Source organism: Lepidothrix coronata, unplaced genomic scaffold (assembly GCF_001604755.1).
Source record: "Lepidothrix coronata isolate B3197 unplaced genomic scaffold, Lepidothrix_coronata-1.0 Scaffold46, whole genome shotgun sequence".
NCBI lineage: Eukaryota > Metazoa > Chordata > Aves > Passeriformes > Pipridae > Lepidothrix > Lepidothrix coronata.
In genome coordinates, this window is record NW_016690226.1 from 848,373 (window position 1) to 866,987 (window position 18,615).

Genomic DNA, 18,615 nt, shown 5'->3' on the forward strand with positions numbered 1-18,615 from the left:
TCCATTTGCCAGCGAGGTGTACAAGTGGTACTGAGTTTATTAAACCAGAGCACTGGCTTCCACACATCAACCTGCCAGAGGCCTTCTTTGGATGGCCCTCAAACAATTGTTTCTACTTTCCAAAGCAATGAAACATCCTGGTTCAAGGGCTGAACCTGAAGTGAGCTGAGAGACCCTCCGGAGCAGCATGCCAGGCATTTTGCTCCTATCCGCTCTCCCAGAAGAGTGCAGTTTTCTGCTCTGTAAGTCTGATACCTATTGGTGAACATCTGAAGGAATTATCAATCATCATGATTAGATTCCTCCTCTTCTCAGGAGAGATCATGCTCAGTTGAAACAAGAGCTATTGCTGGGATGGTAACAAATCACTCTGAAGCAGAGCATGTGCATTTCTCTGCCCTTTTCGTGGATGGTCATGTATTCTTTAAATCTCCTGTCTATCCAGAGTAGTAAATGCCTCCAGGTTTGTCTCACACTTGCTACCTACTTGTATTGACAGCTCTGGAAAGCAAACTTAGGAAAGTCCTCCTGCAATCACATACAGCTGGGCAAAAGAGTGCTATACTGTGATACCTGAATCCTGTCCTTCCCTAAGCAGCTGGAGGCCTACTCAGCTCAGAAGCACTGCATACTGCAGCATCCACATTAAAATAAAGTCCTAGAAAAGCTCCATGCAGACTGCAAGCTGGAACATTAGATGTGCCATGACTAGCTTGCACGACCTCAAAGCAGGCATCATATGCCAAGCAAATCACCTGGTGGGGATTTCAACAGCCTGCTAAGGAGGCATGGACTAGCTCTATCTGTCACAGCAAATCAAGACATCTTTCTGCCTGACACCTAACATAAGGCACATGACTGGAGTCACACTGCTATGGGCTGGACTGATCTCCAGCCTTCTCAGACTGCACATCTCCAAGTAATGTGAAAAAGTGAGATAGGTTCTGTTTCCAAGAAAAATTAACAAATCCCAAATATTTCAGTTTTGAAAATTTTTTTTCCTCTTCTGGGTTTAAACAACAACCAAAAGAAAATAAATCAGCACAACGGCCACTCCATTCAACATTCCTCTTTGCAAAGAGATTTTTTTTTTTTTTTAAACCTGGTTTGCTGAAGACAGAACAGTATCGGTACTTAGATAAGCAATGTTCCTTCAAAGCCAGTTCTGATCAATAATCAAAGCTGCTACTAGGGGGCACTGTGGCATTCAGAGGAAGTACAGCTCTGCTCCCCACTGCCTGTTACTGTGTCCATGCAATCTTTCACAATTTCTTGGGTACAAATACTGCTTAAGCCCAGTTTGGGTCAATTCACTTTTCCTAGTAACATACCTCTTAAACTTTAAAATATGTACAGTACATCCCCCCCCCCCCCTTCCTCAGCACAAAGCTACTCAAAAAATGCTGACTACTACTTCAGATGTGATCAGGTTTCAGTGAAAGTGTCCAGGACAATCATGACAATCATGACAATGTAACGTAACAGTTAAGAATTATAAAACTAATCACAATAATAACGATAACGAGTATTTCTCTTCCCACTGCAACGAACCCATCTGGAAGACCTCAGTGTGAGGCTTCAGAAGTATCCAAAACTGTGATTAGAAAGAAATTCATTTCGGCAGGAAGGTGGAAGCTCAGAGTGCCAAAGAAAGAAAAAAGGAAGAGAAAAATCCTTTCTAGTTTTGGCCAACAGACCTAATCGGAAATTCTTTTGAAATGTTATTCTCTGGAAGAGAGCTCAGTTAGCAATATTCTGCAAATGCTCAGCCCACTTCATCCATCTGCCAAGCTGAGAATGAATATTCATAGCAAGTTATTTTAATCATTGTGTTTTTCTTGATGTGACATAATTCTATATAATTTTTCCCCCCGGAAAAAAAAAAAAAAAATCCCTCTTTTTATGCTGTCAAGTCAGAAAGTTTTTTTTCCATCTGCAAGAAAAAAAAAAAAAAAAGGGACATTTGGTGACTTGTGCATGAGTTGTAGCAACATCCTCATCAACACTTCTCAAATCCCAGCATTAACAACCTAACTAATGACACCAGTGAAAACACCATGTGCTGGCTTTTACCTATCCCTGTTGAACACAAGGGATTAACATCTCACACAAGGGATGACTGGGGTTAGAATATCAGACTTGTTTAGGCTAACAGTGGGATCATTGGCATCCCATATGTGGGGGAGCAAGGGATGCTGCACTGGTAGAGCTGGGTTTGGGGAGCTCAGGGCTAGTAGTGTGGGTGCTGCAGCTGGAGGATGAGGGGAACAGGCAGAGAGCTATTGCAGATATGTTCAGGGAGTCCTGCTTGTAGTCACCCATCTTCATAAGCACATACTACATAAAAATGCTTTTACAACTTCTGATTGCTTCTTAAAATAGTTCTTGTTCAACACTTAGTAAAAGTGCACATTTTTGGCAAAGTTGTCCAAGCACAGACAGATTATAAATATTTTAAAGTCCACGGAAGTACCTTGGGAGCAAATGGGTTCCTTCCCTGACTCTAAATGGTGCTCCTGGTTCCCTGTACATCAAGAGGACATTTTATTACAGTTGAAAATCCTGAAGAAAATGTTGTTCCTGCAATAATCAAAAGTCTAAAATATTCAATGTTTAACTGATGCAAGCATTTCCCAGGTGCCATACATTAGCTGTTGGGACAGGCAAGCTGGGTCACAGAGCTCAGCTCAGTAGAAAAAAAAGAACAGCACAATCAGGTTTTCTTAAAAGCCAGGCATGTGTTTTATGTATCACCCCTGCTTCTTGTTCTCTGGGTTGTTGTGCCTTGGTGGTCATCCTGCTCATTTTTCTTGGGTACACCACAAGGAGTTTGTGCCCAATGACTTGTTTGTTACCTCCTACCCCAGAGCACTCCAGATACCCCATGGGGTGGTCCTCAAAGTACCGGACCCAGCTGATTCCTGGATGGGATCAAAACGAGGAGCAACTTACTAGAAGGACAACTGTGGTTTGTTTCCAGTTGCTACGTAAGTGCAGTTCATTTCCTTTGATACAGTTCTTTGAGTAGTCCAAAAGGGCGGCAGTGAATGCCAGACAGAGATGGGTTACAAGAACCTAAATAAGTTAAGACTTCTTTCTTACTGTATTTGCTTCATGTCCCCTAGACAGATCTGCATCCAGCTAAGAACACATGAAGTCAGTTCAAATCACTTCATTTCTAGTCAGTGCAGCAATCCAAGTCCTTAAGATCAGGGGGGAAAAAAAAAAAAAAAGGAGGAGCATGGAAGAAGAGCAGGCAATAAATGAGAGAAGGTGATCTGTATTTAGCTTCAATTAACTAGTGGATATTCTGAAAGACAGTAATATACACCACCAACAGGCCCTTCCAGAAATTTCTAATTGCATTATGTTGCCTGACTGCTGAGCCTCTTACTTTCCTGACATACCGGTTCCTCTCTTTGGCCACGCCCAGCCAAGCACTTCGCAGAAAACCAGTGTTCTCCTCTTCCAGTATTGGAGGCTGCTACTGCAAAATGTAGAATATCTATAATTCTAATTATGGCTGACAAGTGTAGAAAGGGGTTGAAGTCCAATTATCACTGTTTGCATTTGTCTGTTTCCACGCAGAGACTGGTAAACAAGAGTCATCTTCCATATTGGTGGATGGCATGGGAGGGAGAGCATAAGAACAAACTCACTGGGACAGACCTATCGCCCTTATAAACTGGCATAGCTTCGCTGATGCCTCATGGAGATCACAGGAGCTTTGATAACAGCACCAGCTTTGAACCTGACCTACCAGGAACAAAAAATGACTTGCTGGCTTAAGGCAAGAAGAGCAATCTGTCTCAGAAGATAGGTTACAACCTAGCCTTCTCAGAACAATCCTTTAGATGACAATGGAGAAAACCTCAACAGGGCTCTACAGAGATTTAATAGGCTATCCACACAATGGCTTTCTAAAAATATAGGACTGAGAAAGGAAGAGATTCTCCTAGGATGGTTTGAATTCTCTATTAAATACTGAGCAAGATTCCATAAAAGCTCTCTAAATGTTAGCAATTTACATTAGGGAAATCTTTAATGATGGAAGGCCGGTACCATCTGAAGGCCTAGCAATGAGTTCCTGGCTCCCAACTCAAATCCTGGTGGACAATGTCTGTATGTACAGCTGAGCAACTAACTCATGCCAGATAAGACAGCCAACAAATTCAGCTTCTTTCCAATGACCAGAGGGCCATTGCTTTGAATTTGGTTTTGTTTGTTTATGTTTCCCAATTATGTTTGTTAAATTGTTTGCACTTTTTTCATAAATGGCTTCAACACACACTCTATATTCCAAATTCAAACGGTACTTCTTAATTGCAATTGGTTAGATAAGTAATATTCTTCCTGCCTGCGCACTGAACCGCTTCTGGAGCGCTATGATAGCTTGCATGTGCAAATCAGCTGAAGGGAGTACATAAAATACATCTGAAGGTCCCTAAGATTTTCAAATGAGACCAAGAGAGAAAATGTGTGTACATGTGGGTTCTCCAGAAGCTAAAATGGGATAAAGGCAAAATCAGGGCTATCTTCTCATCCTCACATCACATTTTAAAATGTGCTTCTTGCCATCTTCGTAGTACTTTGGTTTTTAATCTAAATGCTAACTGTTTGAAATTCATGACAAATACCTCCCAGCTAGTTCCCTATTCTGATTCCAAAGACCATAATGTCTGATATTCTTAATAGTCTGGCAAGGGAGCACTTTTGGAAGGGGTGAATGCCTTTCCTATGAAATATTTTTTTAACGAACTTTTTCTGTTCCAAACATATTGTGAAACTTTTTGTCAAAAGTTCCTCAAATAAAGTGTTCTGGGTTTAAAAAAAAAAAAAAAAACAAACTAAAAACCAAACCAACAACAAACAAACAATAAGTCAAAGGAAAAACCACTACCATGTAACAGTGGAAATAATTTGCAGGAAATCTGAATCAATTTCATTGTCACTTTTACTATGAATCATTTACATGTTTAATTTTAGTCAGGTAAGAATATGTACCAGTTTGTGTTCCATTTTAAAAGCTGAAATATTTTGAGTCATTTAGCAGTTGAGATGATATAGAAATGTAGTGTTTCAGAATCTCTGAAATGAAACATCTCTATGATATCAAAAGAAAACCTTCCCATATGCCTAAATATTTTTCTCATAAAAAATATAGGGATTTCATCTTTTTTTCCATCTGCTTTTCAGGGAAAAAAAGTTTGTAAGTCTTAACACTTCCAAGTCAGATGAAACTCTGTTTTGACAAACTCCTGAAAACAGGCCTATAAATGTAGTTCAGACGTTCCCTCCTGTTGTGGCAATTACTGACAAGACTACTTCAAAGAATCTGTCTCATAGAAACGTGTATAATCTACTTCATCAAAGTACACTCCTCCTTAAGGTGCCACTGTATTGCTTCACACAGTAAGCATCAAGCAGACCAAGGGAGTCCCACCTTAGTAGTGTAATGTCCAAATCACTGTTCTAAAGTTATTTAGAAACACAACAGCTTCACATCGTGAAGTGGGACAGCATAACCATATGCATTCTGCCTAAAGGAAATGGAATGCAAAGATCGTATGGAAATGTAGATTGGAGCTACATACAGAAAGAGGGGTATGTCAAGGAGAATACTGAAGAAAAAAGGATATTCTTATGACAAAAAGAGTATGTGCAGATATGGTAAACTGATAAACTGCTCTCAGCTTCCATTTCCCTAGAAATCCTTTATTGAGCCTACAGATGGTGAGACCCCATCTTTCCTATTCATTACTATGCTTAGTTTGAGTTCTTGAATTTTTGATCTCTTCGACCAAGTTTCCTCCCAAGGACTAAGGAATGAAATGGCCCTTGCCAGGGTATCCAGAAAATACGTTACACAGTAGGAGGTCCTTTAAGGCGTATGACATTCAGTCCTTGCTTCTCCTTCTGTGGGAGTGAAGAAGTTTCATCTATTTCTAACGTTTCACACACTTCCACTACTGCTCTCTGTGGTTCAAGCTTGTGTATGACATTTCAGGGACAGCTAATGAAAACAGCTGTCACCCTTCACCACTGCCTCCCTAAACTCTGCTTTGAGCAGAGTAAGACAACACATATGGCCAGCTGCCACACGCTCACAGCGGGGCACTGCCGGCAAGTTCAACCTCGTCCTGAATTGGTGTATTTTGGTTTAAGGGAAGTCTGACTCCATCACAGAGCTCAGCAAGGCCTGCAAAGCACAATGGAGGAACACAATGATTTAATTCCCAATGCATTCCTGCTGCTGCAGCCAAAATGCAAACAAAGCAATTTAAACAGAGACTGGGTATCTCCGCATTGCGGCCATCACTGCAAGAAATGTCAGTACAAGTAATCCCAGTGCTTTTGAGCGGGTCACGTTCATTTCAGCTCTGTGTGCTCCATGGCTACTGTGGTAACAGCATTGGCAGGAAGTTTAAAAATGAGAGCATGACTGTCAGGAGAACCTAAAAACTAAATGGACAGTGGACCTAGCTGTCCTCCATCACCAGGTGGAGATAGGTCAACAGCAATAGACAGGTGCAACTTGCCTTATTATTTTTCTTTTCCATGAGACAAGAGAGAATGTCATCTCCTAAACTGTCAAGACAGTATTTTTGACCAGTGTGACCTTTGCAAGGAAAAGCCCAAAACAGCTATAAGCTGATCTGTGGTAGAGACAGGACATCAAACCATGGAAAGCCACTGGGATGGGAGTCACACTTCAAAACTGATACCAAGGGAGAAGTCTCTTCCTCCAGGCTCAGAGTCTAACAGTAACTTTGTAGGTAACCCAAGTCTGTGTGACAGAGCCCATCCACCCCAAGACCATCCTGTGGTGGGCAGTGCTGGCCCCTTCACCTTACACTTTGGTAGCTGGTGCACTCTGATAACAGTCTCAGATGTCAGAAAACAAACTGCAAGTGACAGACTGAACACATGACCATGCAAAAGCCCATCTCGGGAGGGACAATTAAAAACATACACAGAAAAATAAATGTCTTTTCCTTTTCAACCACTTTTCCTCATCAACAAGTAACAAGACAGAAGTGAGTGCCTGTATGCTAAAATGCCCAGAAAATCAGCAATTAACAAGCGTTCCGCTCTAGCCTGTCTGCGATTTTCTCCCTGCAACTGTGGCTAAATGTTTAAATACATCACTCCCCCCACCTTCCATGTGCTTGCTGTGGCTCTGGCACACCTTCTGGCTTTCCATATCATGCAGCCTTCCCTTTACCACATGTCTACCTGAAGTTTGCTCCAAGATAAATATAGGGAGAAGGGCACAGTGACCACCGAGCTGCCCACAGGAGCACATATGTTCAGATGAACTGCCCCAAATGCACATAAGCCAAAATGCACTTAGCCCTATGTGCCACAGAGGTGTTTTATAAACCATCTAGTTAGCAGCATCCTCAAGAAAGACACATTACGTTACCGTACCTGGCCAACAATAACATAATCCAGAGAATTCAAATGGGATTCTTCCCTAGGAAACTAAGTGCTAACAACATTACCGTGCAGATGCTCATTAACAAGCCTGTATCTGACAGAAGCTACAAAGGTATTTTTCTGAGGAAAAGGCTTAAATAAAGGTTTTTGACTCAGGTTGGCACTCAGAATTAAATTGATAGAAAAACAGAGTCTCTCATTAAATTCGTACAACAATTCAAACATGAAGGCTAAAAGTAAAATCTATGCAAACAAGCACTGAAGTAAAACACTCCAGTAGGCTCAGTGGAACACTCAGCATCATGGACACCTGTGACCTACTGGCACCCTTGGACACTCTTCAAATCCCAAGTTTCAAACAATCAACTCAGAAAAAGGTGCTGACACTGTATGTTGATGTTCCTCTCATTCTAGGATAGTTTTCATTGTCCACTGCCCAGAAGCTGCAAATCAAACTTGAAAAAAATAAACTCAAATTACCAAAACAGAGTAAAATTTTATTACAGAGTACAGACAGTGAATATCCTTTAAATTATATATAGGGAGGCCTCATAATTAATGAATGACTGAGCTTCAGTCTAAAAATTAAAACATGACATAAAGAATGTGCTAGATAGACACAACCCTGCAAAAAGAAAACCCTCCCCAAATACTTGCTAGCATAATCCTTCTTGGCCAACTACATGAAAGCAAAGGCTAGAGGCCCAACTTTGACAGCTGAATGGGCTAATTATATTACAACTCCAACGTAGAACCCCCCCCATCTCAAGTTTTGCAAACAAATGGCCCACATGCAATGAGCTTCAGCAACAACAGCTGCAGAACAGAACTGGGCTGATCTCCCTTGCCAATAGATCTACAGAAAACAGCAGTCAGCCCTGATGCCAGTTCAACCAACCGAGAGAATACAAACACCACCACATAGCGCCAGAGGATCCGAAATTGAATCCATATGAAAACATGACCTATTTCTATACCTTCCCATCTATTCAATTTATCATCACCCAAAATACCCTTTTCTTGTAACATGGATAGCAATAACAAAGTTCTGAGCTGGCTTTCTTGGCTATGTCCCTACTAGTAAATTAAACAGCACCTGGAAACGTTCCCCAACAATGGGAGCCACCAGCATTACTGAACTGCTAGAGAGGTTCCTGGCACAGTTTTGGTCTGCGTCAACCAACACTATGCCAAGCAGTTCCCTGTCACATCCATGGGTTAGCACTCCCAACAGACCCATTTCCAACAGGCAAATTGAACACAGTCAATCTGTTTGGGAGAGTAAGAGATTTTAACAGCCTCAATGTGAGCTATTCCGTGATAGTTGGCCTCAGTGTCAGGTTACAGTCCAGAGCACATTCAGTTGTTGTTATTATATATGTAGGTACAGAATTGCTGGAATTTGTCCTTTCCTGAGTTCAGAATTCCCACTAGGGCTGGTTATCTTCCCCAGACATTAGATGCTTATTTAAACTAAGATTTCCTTGAAAACTGTGTATGGTACTTGAGGATCTTGCTACAATAGAATGGGTATAGCTGATAAAACGGGTACAGATGATGAAACAATAGGAATGAAGAAATAATGTCTTAGATTTGTCGATGGGTAACTTTGTATTCAACAGCAAGAATTTATCCTCTCAGGTGTCCTTCTTCAAGAAACTTATCATCCACTCCAGGAGAGGTCTGGACCAGAACTCAATGGCCTGGTGTTTCCTTCCTCCAGATTCTGAGTGTAGCAGTATCACCCTGAGCTGAGCAGCATTTTTGTGATTGTCCCTAAGTAGGTAGCACTGGTAAAATATAGCACTGAAAATAAAAGACAATAGCATAAGTAAGCAATTCTCATCAAGGCAGATCTCTCAAGGCAGATGAGAGCTGAAAGAGCTAAAGGTATCAAAGATAGTTAAATTTTGTGGATGATGCTTTTATATTGCTTTTTACATTTAATAACAGAAAGGGATGAGCTACAGAGAGTAGAACATGACTCTTGCAAAAATCCCATGATATTGTTATCCAGTCATCTGTGACCATCTTCACAATTGGAGGCAACTAAAACAGCTCCAAATACCTATGTTTAGGCAAATGAATCATCCCCCGGTCTATACCAGCAGCAGAGTCTGACCAAATGCAGATGTCTAGTCTATCTTGGCAGCTGACTCAACTGAACACATAGGCTGAAAAGTAGTTATGAGAGCACAGATACCTCGATATTTTCATTTAATGGTCTGCAGTAAGAAGCTGAACTGCAATCTTGATTGTAGGCAAGTAGAACAAACTTATTTTGAAAGGTCAGAAACTAACTCAAAGCATGGGTATGAGGGTCACCACAATATTCAGATCTTGTACACTCTGTACTCCCTTGAAAAAAGCCACCTTATTTAAAGGAAGTTGTGGAAATTAAAAATTTTCATTTTGAATGAAGTTTAAAGATGAAATTTTTAAAATTCCTGCAGAAAAATAGCTCTGCCAAATCAGGATTAGAATTAAATTAAATATTTTAGTAGAATGATGATGAATTGCTTAATTTTAACAATATTGGCATGGTGTATGTGGATAATGTCAAAGCATTGAAACATGAAATACAAAATACAATGTATAATATTTAGTAGAAAATTGAAAAAGTATCTGAACATTTTAATAAAAATATTTTTATGCTACTCTGAAGAAATGTATCAGTACTACTGAAATAAACTGAGCAAGCTGAACCCACTATTTGGACATGCACCTGTGAAAATTTTCATTCAAATCTGCTGTTTTCTGCAAAAGACTTCCAACCACTAACAAAACAACACTTTTGATTTTTTTCCTAATAATAAACAAACAAACAAATGGATGCACACGCTTTACCTGTACTCCATAACCAAGGAAGAAAAAGCACTGGTGAACTGACTGTGTTGTTAAACTACCAGCATGATGGTCACTGGTGTGGCGCTGCCTGTGCCAGCAACCAGCACACCAGGCACAGCTCGGAGGTTTTTGCAAACAACCCTTCCACACAGGCTGCTTGTATGTGGCCTTACTGCTCTGAATGGTAAGAGAATTTACCCCTATCAATGTTAAGTGGTGCTGTTCCAGCTGACTGCAGGGCATACAAGTATTCCCTGGACTGTTTTATTCAGTAGCACCAATGGAGCCATACCGATCCCTTTTGGAAAACTGCAGTTATCACTGTGATGTGCGAACACACAGTCAGCTGTAGCCAAAACCAAGATCAACGAGAATAAACTCATATGCCAAACTTGGAGGTGGAAAACACAACACTGTCCAAGGGAAAAATATATCCCATCCTTTCGTTTAAAACACAAGCAGAATGAGAAACACTTTTGATCACTTATGTAAAAATGTTAAAATATCTAAGAGGAAAAAAGAGAAAGAATGGGGGGAGGGGGAAGAGGAGGGAAGAAACACTACCCAAAAGTTAAGAAAATAGAGATTATGTTGCCAGAAGGATAAATGAAATGAATGAACTTCTTTGCCAACCTCTTGAATAACGTAGCTTATAGGACTACTCTAAATTAATTCATGCTTGGATAGAACATATGTTCTGAAGAAACGACTAGTATTGATTTTAACATTGCCAGTGATAGGGAATCCACCACATTCCCATGGTAAATTGTTACAATGTTTAATTACTTTCACTGTTGAAAAAAACTTATGCTTCATTTCTCCTGTGAAATTGCCTGGCTTCAAGTTCCAGCCACTAGGTCTTTTTTTTTTTTTTTTGCATTGTTTGCTAGCTTGAAGTGGCCTCTTATTAAAGTTTGGTTCTCTAAGTAGGCGTTTACAAACTGCAACCCCCTAGGTTTCCCACTGATAAAGAGGCTCTTCTCCAGGAACCTCAGCCTGTGAAGCATGGCCCCTTACATTACCAACATTTTCACTCCTAGTTTCTGAGACGTCTCTTCAGTTTAGCAGTAGCTTTCTTTAAGTGGGAACAGCAAAACAGAAGGCAATATTTACAGTAGCTGAGCACCTGTCAAGTACAGACCATATAGTGTTTCCCTAGCTCACACCTAAGATGCCCCAGTTTATTCTTTCAAGCCTCTAAATTATGTCTTCCAGCATAATTTTGCACAAGGATTTACTTTCAGTGAACTACTAGCATATTTCTTTTCAAAATTTCTGCTTCTCAGAATAGGATCCTTCAGATTAAAAGCCCAGCTAACTACTAATATCTTTTTGCATGCCTTTATACAGTGTTTCATAATTGACCACATTAAAAAACACACTGCTTTCTTAAGCCAAGTTTAACAAAGAATCTGTAATTGCCCTGCATCTGTGACCTTGTCCTTTTTCATGGTTTGTCTGCAGAGTTTTATCATTTGTGTCACCAACAAACTTACCTTCAGGTGGTTTTACATCTTATTCCCTGGTATTGATAAAAATAATAAATATGACAAAGAGCAAGAAGCAGTCTGCACAGAATACTGATATTACATGATTGTGGCAATGATTCCCTGTTTGTGTCTGTATTTTCAGAGTGCCATTTAACCAGTTTTTAATCTATCTAATACAGAGCAAGTTATATTATTCTTGATCAAGTTCCTATGAGGTATAACAACAAATGCTTTTAAAAGTCTAACCACATCTGCACTAGTACCTTTAGCAACAAATTTTATAATCTCATCAAAAAGATATCAGATTAGTTTGACAGGATTTATTTCCCATAAATCCATTTTGATTGGCATTAATTATATTTCTCTTCTTTAATTTTTTATTAATCAAATCCCATATCAGTTTTTCTATTATTTCATCTCAAAACAACATCAGAATGATAGGACTATAATTACCTTAGGTTGTCCCATACACACCTTTTAAATTTGAAATCATATTTAAAAACACACATTTTTTCCAGACTTCTGGCACTTCAAAACACATGTCAAGTTGTGTGAAAAGTACTCAGGTCATGTCGGAAACTTTTGTAGACATATTATCTGCGTTTTCTGACTGGCTGTAAGAATGGCTGTATTGATCCAGAAGCCATCTGTTTTGGCATCCTGCCTCCAGTAGCACACATGGAAGAAAGAGTAAGAAGCCTGTGCCCAAGGGACCTTGTCCAACCTGCTCGCCCAGCCCACAACAGTTTGTGGCTCTGAGACCTCTTCTGGCAGGCACTGCACCTGCATCCTTCTGTGTACAGCCCCAGGGTTAGTTAAATTATTTGCTGAAATAGTTTTTATTTCTAATCACCTTACTGTTCTGTGGCAGTGAATTCCCTGCAATAACTAGACATTGCGTGACTTCTTATTTTAAACCTACTGCCTGAATATATCCTTTGATGACCTGTTCTCACACTGTAAGGAGCAGGTAACAGCTGCTCTGTGATCACTTTCTCTATTTCAGTGGCAGTTTTGCAGACCTGGGCCTCCTCTCAAGAGCCATAGGCAACTCACTCTTCCCAGGGAAGTCTCTCCCTGTGTATTTGTGCCAGTGCCTCTTGCCTTAGACACCTCTCCTCATGTCTTTCAGATGGGCACCAAAACATTGTTTGGTTTGTAAGATGCGGACAGGTCACAGATTTGCAGTGACATGGTCACTTAGTGCCTGGTTGTCCTGTTTTCTAATTAATCGTTAGGTCTTTGTCTTTTGCACTGCCTCTGAATGCTAATCTGACATCTTGACAGAGGTAGATATGTTTTCTCTCAATTTACTGTTTTGGAAGCAGCTCTTTATCTTCCCGAGCTATTCCTGCATTGCATTGTTTAGCTGACTGTCACTACATTTGGAATTGGCACTGCTGCCAACTCAAATTACAGTCATCTTGCTTATGAAATGACTCAAGACTTCAAACCCATTACCAATCCCTTTCCTGGGCAAACTGCACCTGCCTCTAATACAGCCTCGAGGTGAGCTGTGTTTACTCACTTCAGTCAACACTGGTTAAAGTTGCCATTGCAACAAAACCAACAGTTGAACTGGAGCTGTGTACAACTCTGCCACCATTTGGAATAGGTATGTCCTTGTGTGCTTCCCTCAGTTTTTGGTGCAGCATGCCTTTAAAGATCAGCACAGCCAGGGCAATGGAGGCAACAACCATTCCAGTAAGACATTTTAAACCAGACCTCACCATCCAATGGAACTTCACCCTTACTGGAGTAGATGTTTTCAGCTCCACTCACAAACACTTTTGCCTATACAGCAGCCTTCTGGGGCGGGCTTGCATAGGCTATCTAGGGCCTTTATGCCTGGATGAGTGCAAAACTACCCATGTGCACAAATGATCCGTGTGTAGTTGTATCCTTATGGAACTGAGGTATTGTTGTTCTGTTTGCCTGCATCTGTAATGCAACAGAAAGAGTGACCACTTCACTGACTTAACTGAGCTGATTTTGGTGCTAAACAATAAGCTGGGGCCAGCAGCTGAGGAAGGTGAATGCAAACTGAGAAGTAGATCTTAGCTGATCCCTTGGCTTCTCTCTCATCCATCACATTTGCTCCTACTGGAAAGGATATGAGCAGATCTTTGTTCACAAACAGCTCTTTTTTAAATCTCTGGCAATTAGAGTGCGTCAGGCAGTGGATGTTTTGTAATGGAGAGAGAAGAACCTTCTGTTTTTCTCTCTGTCTTAATTGCCTGTGTATTTATGGGCTTTGGTAATGTTAGTGAAAAACTTCCTGGCACTGTGTGAATGCTTTTGCCTTCCTTCTCTGAATGACTGGTTTGTTCTTTCTATTCTGTTTCCTTCCTCTGTGAAGGCACTTTGCTCTCTGTGACCAGACAACTGCCCTCCCTTGCTGCACAACCTCTCACCGCCACCTGGTATGCCATTCTGCAGATGCTTAAAGGAAACAAGCCCTATTAGTTTTATATTTCCTTACAGAAAACTATCTCTGAGAGAAGGGAAGGGATCTAGTTCTACTTCCTGAGGGAGTATCTTTGCCTCAGGGGCAAACAGTAAGTCCTAAGGCAAAGGAAGTCCCATTAAACAACAAGGCACCACTCAAAGTCATCCCAATTTACAGCTGTTGCTGTCTCCAGCAGATTTCCCCAAGGGTCTTCATTTAGCTGCAGTTCATTGAGAGGGTCAAGCAGGGATGGCTGCACAACTGGCACAGTGCTTGCTTGTTGACCAGTCCTGTGGCGTAATTAGACTCAGCCTTGCAGACTGAAGAAAAGAGGAGCTGGGCTTGGTGCAACACAATACCAACCTACATAAACTGTGGGCAGGGTCTGGGGAAGCCACTGGCAAAAATCCCATGAACTCAAATACCACTAGGATTTGCCTCTTGCCCCCATCCGCTTACATGTCAGGCTCACAAGCACATTGGTTTGCAGTGAAGTCAGAGGAACCCTTTTGTCCTGCTCAATAGGAGGCTGTGACATTTGGATAAATAGCCAAAGGCTTGTACCAACTGATCCCTTAAATCCTGCCTGGTAAACAAAGTAACAGCAGGATCTCAATACTGCAGCACTTACAAAAGCTCCAAAGTAAGAGGTACTTTCCTGGATAGAATTCAATTACAACCTTAACACTGGTTTTAATTGCCTTGACCTAACTTCTCCATGGCACAATGGGCTAGCATGCTCAGCCAGCAGCTTGCTGCTGAAAGCACTCAGCATAGAGGCAACTTGCTCTCTTTTTTAGTGAATTAGTAAAGACTGCACCTATATCAAATATATACTTTGCATCCCATGACACATCACTAGTCCCTAATGCCATCTATACTTCCTATTATCCAAAGAATTTCAAAGCTATCAGCAAGAAGTTTTCAGAAAGTTTTCCTGAAATTATTCAGGAAGTTACTAATAAAGCATCTCTTTAATCTCTTTTATTTGAAAGTTATTAAAGAGTGGTATCTGAATGAATTAAATACAGAGAACAGGAAAATAATGGAGCAATCATAAATAAAAAATCTTTTTTTCTGCTAATCTTTTTTTTTTTTGTTAAGGCAAGATGTATTTTCTTTGGCACATGCAGTCTTCAAAACTCTTGATTTTTAAAATAGAAGTTGTTTTTGTCAACCTCTCAATAAGAGCACACATCATTGAAAAGCTATTAAAACTTCTACTTTTTAAAATAAAAACTTCAATCACTTTTAGGTTTAGAGCTCTTCTAAGGTTAAGTAGTTATCTCAGTGCAAGAAATAAGTATATTTAAGAATGAAAAGGCTGTTTCCTAATCTGCTGTTTACAAAAAGAGAAGTCCTGGCTCAGTGCTGCTTACCTTCTACAACCTATGGTCACACAATACGGATTTGTTTGCTAAAGGCAGCTTAGGAAAGATAACTCAAACCTTCAGCGCAAGGCAATAAAGAGCAGCACCTTAGCTGTAAATGCCTCAGCTGTAAACATCATCTACTACACTTTGATTATCCACAGCCATCCCACCATTTGCTACCGCTGCATCTCAGGAACAAGTTGAGTCACATACATGTCCTCCATACCATGGCTGTTTATAGCCTCTCCAACTAAGTCCAAAGTGAGAAAATATATGAAATAAAATGCACCCTGTTTTCAAAAAAAAAAACAAAACATGACAAACTTACTATCATCCTAGTTACTTTGCTGCCCTACTCCCTGAAACTAGCAGTTCTAGATGGGTCTGCCACATTTCTATTCCTTGTGGGAAATAGAATGTTGGCACGCTGGCTGTCTCAGGAAGAGTTAAAAGCACTCTCTAGGATGCTTGGAAGATTTCTAGGGACTACAAACAATAGGGAGTGAAGTGTTATGACTGCTCTAACTTTTAATATCTTGCTTTAAAAAGCATATGCATTCTATTGTAGGCATGTTATACTCAGCTGACAGATATTGGAGAAGATCCTTGTATGAAATTCCTAAATTAAGAGAAGGCCACAGGTATAACACTAGGGTTTTTTATAATCTAATCAGGAGGAAATTGTTCAGCTTTCCTAAGGTAATGGGTTCTCTAAGATGCTGCAGTCCCCAAAAGTAGCTCTTGCTTTGTCTCTGATTCCCTGAAATTAAAAAAAATATGTATGCTGACAATAAAAACAAAGCTTTTTTTCCTCTCCCCTCCTAACTATTAACTATCAAACTTAAACAAGGGAGCATGAGTATTTCTCAACAAATTTCTCTTCAGCAGCTCTCCATATCTTAATGATCATTGCATAACTGAATATTATTCAATGTTAACTGTTCTTTCTTAATATCCCATAGCTGGGAACAATAAGTGAAGAAGGTAGGTTTGATGACATGTAGTAAAACTTTGTACTAATTAAAAAATATATTTACCTCAATTCCCTGCCGTTTCTTAATGGAGCCTGAATTTACTTTCGTGTGGCCAAGGTGTGAATGCTTTTCCAGCAATGGCAGCTACTGCTTTGAGTCTCATGGAAATCAACTGAGGTATCAGTCTCAATGGTGCTGGGGCTGAACTATCAACACAAGAGCCTGCATATATAATTATTCATTTAAAAACCAGCATCTCAACAAGAGGGAGTTCTGAATCCCAGTGAGCCCAGATTAATTTAGTAATGTTACACCAAAAATAATCTTAGTGCAGGGCTGGACCAGACTTCCTCCACAGGCTACCCAAAGAGGTACTGAAAGAAGGCTTTGGCTGGAACAGCAATTTAGGGCCATGAACATCATAGCTTTTATGGAATATGTGTCTCCAGAAATGAATGAATTTCCACTATCAGTTTTAAGTTAAGACCAAAGTGGCTCCAGCCTCCGTAACACTGATCTATCTCAAATGCCTCTAGAATACTGAATGGTAAACGCTGGACCCCTACAGGAAATCAGGATTAGTTTTCTTTTTTCATCAAAACAACCAGAACTGGCTTTTTGAGCCAATATAAAACTGTCTCCCTCCAAAATAGTCATGTTTGATATCACCCCTTAAAAACAGCAGAGAAACACACTCTCCAAGATGACCCTGGAGACTCACACAGAGGACAAAGATATTATGTAAAGTTTTTAAAAAGAATTTTCTGCACTGATGTCAGGAGGATGGGTCATTCTCCAGATTTAGAGTTTGACTTCCCACTTTTTCCCCCTGCATAACAAAGACCCAGTGACATCCTCATCCAAGCCTGCTACTGGAGCCACAAGAGGGCTACAGCCTCTTAACTTCCTACCCATATAGGGAACCCAAATTTGCCCAATATCTCCCAAAACCCTTCAAAAATATGAAGGGGGCACAAAAGGTTTTGTTTCATGACCATAACTGACTTCCTTTGTAATGTACACCTTGAAGTCTCAAGGTACTTTTCATTCTTCGGGAGAGGAGAAATAGGCAGAGGTATGGAAGCTAAGATTAGAGGCGACCTCTGACAGCTGTGACTCACCTGACATCCCTGAAAAAATCTGAAGGAAAGCTAATGATGTAAACAATTTTTTAAGTGTTGGGCTGCCCTGTTTCACTCGTGAGGTCATGTTTTTTGGAGCTGAGCTGGAGAAAGAAACAAGACAATTGCTTTTCTCATGAATTATACCAGCAAGGTAGTGCACAACCACTTCTGCTAGACTAGCTCACCTACACTTTTCCTAAAGCAGGTTTTCCGAAGCAGCTGTTCATGAGAAGCCCCACACATATGTGCCACCTTTCTAAAAAAGCAAATTCAGTGCATATAAATCAAAACAGGCTCCACAGCACAGGAAACACAGTAAATACTTTACTACTTTGTGAGTGGATCCCAAGAGGAAGCAACATTTGTGTTGAACAGAAAACAAACTGTGGCTTTAAATAAAACCCTTATCTGCCAAGTCAAACACTAAACCCAGTATTAGTGACACAGCAGCAAGGTTTGACCACGGGCCCTAAATCCAGTCCCCAGGCAGGTATTCTAAGCTGCATTACACACTTACTTGTTAGCACAAGAGGCCAGGAATGAGCATTTTGGATGGAAGAGAGGATGAAGAAGGGGTTGCTGGCTGAGCAGTGAGCAGGAGTACCAAAAAGGGTAATATAACCATGTGGAGAAGAGATGAACCTTACTGTTGGCTCTCCAAGCAGTACTTTGTCTTAAACTGCCTGATCCTGCTCTAGGAGCAAGAGGCAGGGATGATGTGTCTTTGGGAATGGCAAGGCAAAGTCTTGGGTAATCACAGGCATTATGAAAGGCACAAGAAGGGCAACACCAATGTAGTGGAAGAGGTATGCCTAGAATTACTCCTCCTTTGTCTCATATCCCAGTACATTTCATCAGAAACTAGGAAGATTTTGTGGCCTGGCACTGTCTGGAGAACAAACCAATGAGTTAGCCCTG